Below are 9,766 nucleotides of genomic sequence, written 5' to 3'. Positions count from 1 at the left end.
AGCCTGTATGGAAGGTGATTAATGCCACCGGGATATGCAATAAAAAGGTTCTTGAAACTAAATGTGTACATTATGTGTTTTATCTGGTCCATCCAATTTTATTGTAATTTCACTCACTGACTTCCCCTAAATTATGGAGCCCTGAGTATGGAGGACCAATTCTGCCAAAAATAAATAAATAAATAAATACAGATATAAATACCTAAATATATGCCATAAATGCTATTTATTTATCAATTTATTTATTTGTTGATGCACACACTTTAGGATGCACAATGAAATATATTGCAGATAAGGGGGCTGTCCACACTGGCTGTTCTCCTATTGGTTGATCGGCAAGTGCAGGGATGGACTGCACATGCCTAGCTTTTCACAGCCAGCCAGGTACTTTAAATTAAAACGGCGCAAGGTCAGACAGGAGCTAATATAGACTTTCATGGTGTGAATATGCCCTCAGCCTCCAGCTGCAGCTACTACGATACTGAAGCACTACACCAGAGCACTTCTACTGACCAGAGTATTTTACACAGGGTGACAGAACGACTGTATCCATCTCTACCTAGTAAAATATTTCCCATATCCCGTACCCACTCCACCTATTTTCATATACAATAACATTATGTTCAAAGTAAATATGCTATACATTATATATGTTGTTTCCGTTGTGTCTGTTGGTGTGTTCCTGTGATTAGTTGCTAGCACTGTCCGTGTCCTCTGAGCTGCCTGGACTGAGACCTGAGATTCCTGCTGAACTTCCTGAACTTGTGAGACTGGTTTGCAACTTCAGAAGTAGTGCTGGAGATGCCAGGCTGGAGTTGGAGGTGGAGGAGCAGCGAGGGAGTTTCGGCAGCAGGATCGATGGACCACAGTACATCTGTGCCTGGTTTCAGACTCTACGGGCGGAAATACATACCTCCCTCAGCGAGAAGGACAAAAAACATCATGCAACCTGCATGCAACATGATCCATGACACTGTTGGTATGCAAATGGCCAAACAACCACATTACCTTGACCACATGTCTTCATGTCTGTTCATGCTAATTCTGTACATTTTTGATTACACTGTTTATTTTTATTTTACTTTAATCTAATCTTATTTTATCTTTTTTGTGTTTTTTATGAGTGTTTACTTTTATGTGCAAGAAGCTATGGTGACAGAGTCATTTCCCCCGTGGATCATTAAAATCAGTTTGGGTCTAAGTCTAAGTCTATATGATACAGGTTCAGCTAGGATCACTTGGAGCTTCTGTTTAATTTAATCAGAGCCTCAGGTAGGATTCATGCTTTTCTGATTACAATGAATTTTGAAAATATATTGATCCTAGGGAAGAAATTACCAACAACCTGTCAGGATTTAAATCAGCTCCACCTTGTTCATAAACACTTAAATGCTTGATTTAATGCTTTCATCTGACTAGACTGGTGAATGGGTCAGAGACGTCTCTACTGTGACATTGTGATTCTTAGCAGACAAGAGTCTGAAAAAGACGCAAATCAAACAAAAGCCCATCACAGAGATGCTGATTTAAACTGGATTTGTTTATCACATTTTTATCATGTTCATCTTTAACCATGCTCAAATGACCCAAACACACACACAGTATAACAACATCACAATTACAACAATGCACTCTCCATTAAACTGTAACGCTGACTCCTGTCTGACTCCTCCCTGATTTCAGCAATTTCACCGTATTTGCAGAAATTAATGCAGCAAGAGGCCACAAGGTGCACATATAAGAAGATAACTGCCTATTCACACGGAACTAGTTTTATCTGGGACCTCTAGTAATTTTACGATAACATCAGAGGTCATCTGTGAGTCCCGAGCGAATTGTCCATGTCCGTAATTTGCAAAGTAAAACTTACAATACAAAATTTACACTGCAAATGACCTACCATATTTCTGGTAATGCAGAGGTCCTGTGATAAAACTAATCCAGTGTGAATGTCTCTGACCCATTCATAGACGGATGAAATCATTAAATCAAGCATTAATGTGCTCCAAAAGTGGAGCTGATATAAATACTGGCAGGTTGTTGGCAATTTCGTCCCCTGGATAAATAGTATCAAAAATATACATTGTGAACCCGAAAGTTCATTCTATGCAAACAGTTTGAGTAAATACCACTTTTAAATATTAGTTTTATTGCATTACTTAAACAGTATGAGTGTATGAAGAGTATATGAGACAGTCATTGGGTGTACTCACATTTGTAGGTTTAAACTATCAAGTTTTACCTCAGGCCTCAGCGCTGCCCTGTTGTGATTGGCTCAAAACTCAAGACAAGTCTGTGCTTGTCCACTGACGGCTACAGAGAAAGTTGCGCCATTTTCTAATTTACACAGAGCAATTTAAGGTCTTTGCACTTTGCATGTTCCTTGGACAATACGCCTCCATTTTTCTGTTTTTAGCAAATTTGGAAGCTTTTAAAGGACATTTTTCTGCTGTAAAGAGGATATCATTTCTGTCTGAGGTGAGTTGTTTTCTGTATTCAAGTATTAGAAACTGCTGGAACATTTCTAGTTTGAAACGTGTACATTTGAATGTGTGTAAATTTTGTCTGAGGTGAGTTGTTTTCTGTATTCAAGTATTAGAAACTGCTGGAACATTTCTAGTTTGAAACGTGTACATTTGAATGTGTGTAAATTTGGGGATTACTTAGGTAAATTTTGAGCATTGGACAATTGCAATCGTACTTGTACAGTTTTGCAACAGTAGTGTAAAATTCTAATTATTCAATGTAGTTTAAAGTAGAAAATGTATTGTCTTATGCCTTGTCCTAACACGACTTCCAGTCATTCTTGGGGATGATGCATCTATGTTCTTTAAGAGCAGTTTGGTGAGTAAAGTTTTTTGATTGGTGTTTGACTGGTGTGTTTCCATTCTCCTATGTTTTGTTTATTTGGGATGCTGGGTTATGATAATAAGCATTTATGAAGATGTTTCATTAAGTTGATTTTAACTTGATAATGTGCTTTCACTGTTAGCAAGAGGAAATTAATTACTGCATTTAATACTGCAAATACTGCTAAAATATAGTCACTTGATTTCTGCGAAAACAAAAAAGCTAAACCGTTGAGGGGCTGCTGTTAGAACTTCCAGTCGACGCATAGTTTGTGGCGGCTCCACAGAATGAATGAACCACAACAAACACCTCTACGTGAACACACAAAAATGCCTTTAATAGCCTGTTTTCACAACATTATCTAAAATTAAACCACTGTGAATTATGAAATCGAAAAGACCACACAGCTGATTGTAGACACATTGCTGTTAACCTGAATATCCTCCTCTTGTCTTGTTTCTCGCTCTATAGGATCTTAATGAGGGGGACACTCCCGTGGGAATCCTCTGCTATGAGGACTCCAGTGCTGCAAACACAGCATCGCCACAACTAAACCCCTCAAGAGAGGGGATCATCCTAGAGGGAAGCCTTGTAATGGACGTACTCAACAACCTACCTCAGGGAATGTGCCTCTTGTTTGGCTTTACCTACACACTCCACCTGCAGTACCCGAAGTGCTTAAAAAATACATTTGCCTTCATTCAGCAGGTAATGCTAAACTTGGGTCAAAGTGAGCGACCTCCCAAGGTTCAAAAGCTGAAGAATGATCTTGCAGTTTAAGACACATTTATGCTCATGACACAATTATTCATGTCCATGTCTTGCTGAAATAATTCTACAGAGGACACATTTTAGAAAGTTGCAGGGTTTACAAAAATTTAAAAAAAAAACTCTGTTCCTCACTGCATAGTTGTTCTTAATGCCTGCTACTGTGTGTGGCACACATGACATACAGTTTTTACTTCTGCACTCGCAGTATGCTGCTACATGGTTAGTGTTGTTGTTCTTTGTTCATACTTGAAAATCGTTCACAGAGCAAAAAATTTAAAAACTATGTTGTGGTTGTATTTGGAAGTAAATCGTGGCTTTTAAGCTTCCCCACCTTTTATAGAGAGCAAGACAACACATGAACAAACTTGTACTTTTTTATACATTTTACTAAACAATAAAAGACATAAAAAACAAACACACAAAAATGTAATTCCCAAATGTATCTAAACTTGGCAAACTCCATTTGTAGTTACATAACAAGATAACTACTTTGAGGCCCTTGAAACATGGACATGATTTTGTGTGAGTGGCAGCCTTGTGGTAGAAGACTGTCTCTTCCAAACTCGACAAAGCAGTGAGTGCCATTGGTATTATTTATTGACTAAGCGCTGATGAAAGGTTACCCAAAGTTATACAACGGTGGCCGAATTGACAAAACACAAGCAAATCTAGAGAACGCAACAAATACAACACAACCAAAACCAGAAACATGCCACAAAAAGTCCCAATATCAGCAAACAGAAACACACAAACGACAACGGAATTGTTTCCAGGACCCTATGAAGTGATGAACTCCCTGGGACAAGATGAACTTGTTGTTCAAACCTTTATGGCTTTTGGAGTTGTTGATTGTTATCATTATTATTATAACTACTCAATTCTTAAGAAGCATTTTGCTTTATGACTACCAATTCAATTAATCTGATAAAATACACAACTCATTTTGCAAAGTTATGCTAACGGCATGTTAACTGTCTATTACATTAATAGCAACTTTCAGACTCAGACATTCACAAGAGATAAGTTAAACTACAAGAATATTTTGCTGACATGACTCACTTTGAATCACTTTGGTTCATTTTTAGTGGTTATCAGTTAAAATATCTTCCCATTCTTACATTCACTCATTTCCAGGTAGAGGATGGTTTTGTTTGTGTTGTATTTGCAGTGCACCTCTTGTCAAATGGATGAAAATGTCTTCTTAATTTGCATGATGTGCTTTCTCAGGTTACAGCGATAATGATACTTCAATGATACTTTGAAAACGCCCAGTAACAACATGTTAGGACGGTTCAAAATAAAATGTCATGTATTATTTACCATAGAAACACTATGATCTTGTAAAAATGTGTGGATTTTGTGCAAAAGCAAACAAAGAATACAATAATAACTTTAACCAACTAAACTCTGTACAACGATGTGCTGAGAACAGCCTCAAAGTTGATTTAGAAAACCAGCTTCATTTTGATAATATGTCTGCATTTTTACTCATCCCCGTGTACACACAAAAAGTAGTGAGCACACTCAGACAGCCACGCACGACTCTTCAGCGATGCATGTAGAGTGAACCAGTCATGTACAGTCCTAAATCCAACTCTGTAATCTGTCTGTGAACCACTGTCAGTGAGAGGCTCCAGTCTCAAGATGGGAATTTTGGGGACAGAAGTTAAAACTGTATTGTAAATTGATGGTACATTATATCTCAGTCCACCTCCTCTGTTATAAGAGAAGCTTTTTCCAATCTGACACGGATGGTTTGACTGCTCTCTAAAACCTTGAAAATGTTGCTCCAATACCAGTTAGGTACCAACAAAGTGTGGCTCATCTCTGTATTAAAAGAAAAGCAATATTAGCAATGGCTAATGGGACTAAACTTTGATCAAAAAATCAGAGTAAATAACTTTTGAATGTTGAATCTCTAACAAATCTCACCACAATAATAAACCATAACATAATCCCCAAACACCCCCATGAATGGTTGAGTCTGGCAACCTCTTTGATGATGTCACCAAGACTTTAAAAGCAGGAAGTGAGCTTTTCCTCCTTTTGTTCCTGGAACACATAAGTAACTCAGTGCAAAATAAAAACTGAAATAAACTAACTTAAAACTTAAAGATGCTTGTCCGATACCTGTCTGATTTTAACTGAAAATGTTGATGTATGAATTGTAAACCAATTTAATACAAGCACAGACAGACCTGGGATAGTCAATGTCTGCATCTTATGGAATAAAGGTAGAAGTGATGAATAAATATTAAAGCAGCATGATCAAGTGGAATGGTCAATAGGACAAATGGCATGTTCTCACTCACTTTGTCACATGCATTTACACAAATACTCCACAAACAAATACAGCTTCTTCTGATAATTATTGTAATCAAAGTAAAACATTCACCAAGTTGCAATAACTTAAGAAACAAAAACATAAAAACTGTATGTTTTTATCACTGACCTATTTGTTTATTTTTGTAAAATGTGAATCCTACTTCTGGCAGAATCACTTCTTCATGGTATATTTGCTGCTCAGTCTGTGTTCCTGCCACAGGCAAGATTCACATTACAGTTGTTTGTACAAGGTGCATATAAATGGTCCTTATGTAAAAGTTAAATAAAAATGTTATTTTGTGGTTGGTGGGAGGAAACATGGTAATGTTTCAGCATATCATTGTTTTAATGTGTTTCTGTTGCATACAGCTTTGGGAGCCCAGGATTAAAATCCTTGTTTTGATGCAGATAAAATCTGTTTGAATCTTTCCATCTCTCAGATTTTCTTCCAGATCTTGTGAATAGCATAATAATGATGATTCTAAAGATTATTTTTGCAATATATTGTGACTCGTCTTAATATGTCCAACTGAATGTAAACAATGCAGATATTTGCTATTTAATGTACAGTACAGTTCTATATAATCCCCATTTTCCTTAACTTGACCTGCAATGGTAGATCTAAAAGCTATGTCAACATATGGGTCAAATTTGTACAGTGTTCAGGGTACCAACATTTTAACAACCTCTTCAAAAGTATAACATGAACAACAATAATAATTAATAATAATTATAATAATAATGACACTATTTACTATTTAGACACTCTAAATAGATCTGTTGTTTAAAATTTGGTGTAGACACTGTCAAAATTGATCCAGAACAACAATTCCACAGCATTAAATAAGTTAATAACAATATGTATGGAAGCAACATCTTTCCCATTCAAACAAGTCTTAAAAATGCTTTGCTTAAAGTTAACAGTGAGGCTGCTATACATCACTACGACACATCCAAGTCATTTAGCATATAAGGACAATTAAATGCAAAAGTAGGTAAATTTTATTACGTTTAGTGCATAGAGAAGCACACCACCTATTCACCTATTGTGCTACATACTAACAAGTACAACAAACAAATAAGCACTTAAAGGTGTGTGATAAAATGTGATCATATGTAGTCACTTTAGTGTATATTAAGAGAAATTGTGTTTTATGACTGAAATAATGAAAACTGAATCAAATCCAAAGTTTTAATTTGAAAAAAAAAAATGTTTTTGTGGTTGTCTGCAATAACAGTCAATCACATATCAATATAGCTTTGAATATAGCTTTTTCTTCTGTGCAATATTCTCAGAATAGTATATTGTTTAAATATTTGTCAATGCATTTATATAATCATAAGGACAGTTCAATATGACATACACAGTCTCTGCCTAAAGAGCGACAGTCAAGACCAAGCCAGGGCGCCATTCTGGTGTCAGTGTGCGTCAAAACCAGAAGTGACAGAGGAGTCCCAGGACGTCAGCGCCACTGGGAGGATCCAGGCCTTATTGGAAAATGATCACGACTCAGTTGCATTTCATATGATAAACATTTATTTTACACAGGATTCAGCATCAAGAATCTGGAACAGTGGAAACACAAATAAACAGATGAACAGGTGCATCTTAAAGACAGGATCTGATGACCTCCTACAGAGGACAAGAACAAGAAATGACACAGTGTTATGCTTTATATGTTCACCTATATACAGAGTTCATGTCGTCTCAATGGGCATGCATTGATTCCAAGTACAATTTTAGTATCATATAAATAAAGAGACAATCACCTGCCAGTTTTGTGGGTTATTCCAGACCATTCCTCACTTTGTATTCATGCACATCTGTGCTGTGCTGTTTGAAGAGCTGCAGGTGGAAGGTGCCAAAAGTGATTAACATGTACCAGCTGGTCTATACACTCCTCACTTCAATACATACATACGTTGTTATATTAAACGCGTCACTTCTGTGCAGATCTGCAGTGAAGGACTGTCAGTGACATCATTGCAAATTATTTCAAAAGCATCAAAAGCCACGGAACTGGGAATGTTCAACTGATGCTTTTCAAAACTATGGATCTCAAAAACTTTAGAGAAGAAGGAATTTAAGACAAAAGTCACGATTCTGTTGGAAAGTCAGTATCAGTATCTATCTCCCTCATCTACTGAGGGAAATACAGCCAGACATGTTCAGATACAGACACATGGTGGACCCAGTACTGTGCACTGAACGCTTGTAACTGATGTATAAGACAGTTACAGTTTTAAAAAGAAAAACCACAGATATAAATTGCATGCTTGATGCATAGACAGAATTAGGTCTCTGTATATTTCAAAGACAAACTCAGCTCTGGATGAATCACCCACAGCACTTTGATGAAAGATTTTACATTATTTCATATTCTGTGAAATCATGCAGGCATTTACCAGGCCCCAAAGGAAAGCTGATGTCCCAAAGGCAAGACCCACTCGGAGCCAGTTGGGGTTGGTGGTGTCAGCCTTGGAGCTTGTAAATGCAGACCTGGCTCCAACTGGAACGATAATAAAGCAGCAGCATAAAAGAGCACATTGTTATTCAAGGAAAATAACACTGTTTAGGCATGGACAGTCAATACTCGAGCACTGACCAAGTATCAATATCATACAAACAAATGTGATGCACGGGACTATATTGTCATTTCAGTGCTTTAAGGGCTTTCTTATTTATGAGAGGACTATGAAGGCAACTGTCAATGTCTTTTATAAAGTACATTTAAAAGCAATGAATGTTCAGCAAAGTGCTGTACATGCAAAAACACATAAAACACACAAACACAAATTCAAACACTGAACACAAAGACAATGAAGAGGAAGAGTGCTAGACTAAAGCGCAATTAAATGATCAGCTCTCAAGCCGAATAACATTACTTTTCACGAAGGGATTTAAAATCAGGCACCGTCTGGGCCTGCCTAATCTGCAGACTATCGGTTATCGCTGAAAGCATGTCAAACCAAATACAATCCTCCCAATCACACTAAAATGTGACTCTGAAGTCTAACTGTTTGGGGTCTCCACTAATAAATTTGGCTTATCGGACTCCCTTTTACGTAGAAAAGTAAATGTAACACTTACTATTAAACCAACACAACAATGCGTAGGTAACAGGCAAACAAATCTGCGCGAAAGCACAGAATAAGCAACGCAGCCATTAAATCCACAACTTTAAAGGAAGAAAACCACCCGTGACTGAAGTGCTAAATTACAGAGAATGCTAAGCTAAGGTCAGGCTTCAAAATAAACACGGCGTTCACATGGTTAACAACAAGATAAAATGCACGTCCTTTCAAAGCATACCAACGAATTCATTGCCATTAAATTATTATCTCACCTCTGCTAATGAAAAAAGCTCTAGATAATAACTGAGTGGAGGTCATTTTAGCCAAAGTAGAGCTCCCTTCGTTCGACTTACGATCCAGCCACCGGGCGCTCGATTAAGTTTCCTGGCAAAAGGGGTGTGCGTATCGATCCAGGCCTTACTGGAAATATCGATACTTCCGATCTGTTTTTCTAGCATCGATCTTCACGTCAAAATATCGATACCACGTTCGTTTTCACAAGCTATATTAATACTTTTATGACGCCGAAACTGTAATCAGTTCTAAAGCTTGACGGAAAGGGAGCGCAGAGAAATGCTAGAGATCTCTATGATAGCAACCCTTCAGAGAGGCAGGCAATATTCAGGTATATAGTGAAAATACATCACAGTGCCCATCACAGGCATATGGAGGTAGATCAAGTCAGCATGCTGTTGTTTCTTAACAAAAACATACAAATGGAAATGACAGAGCAGTGTTGACTGTG

At 37.3% G+C, this 9,766-nt stretch overlaps 1 long non-coding RNA gene across 1 annotated transcript; it reads left to right on the top strand.

Moving 5' to 3' along the window:
* The first annotated feature begins 817 nt into the window (after positions 1-817).
* On the top strand, positions 818-7,578 carry LOC125008419. Its single transcript, XR_007112890.1, has 3 exons — positions 818-979; positions 2,417-2,478; positions 3,322-7,578. It is a non-coding gene; the product is annotated as an uncharacterized LOC125008419 (long non-coding RNA).
* Positions 7,579-9,766: the final 2,188 nt, after the last annotated feature.

This window comes from Mugil cephalus, chromosome 5 (genome assembly GCF_022458985.1).
Source record: "Mugil cephalus isolate CIBA_MC_2020 chromosome 5, CIBA_Mcephalus_1.1, whole genome shotgun sequence".
Classification (NCBI taxonomy): domain Eukaryota; kingdom Metazoa; phylum Chordata; class Actinopteri; order Mugiliformes; family Mugilidae; genus Mugil; species Mugil cephalus.
The sequence above is the reverse complement of the archived record's forward strand: the minus strand, read 5'-3'. Positions and strand labels throughout refer to the sequence as shown.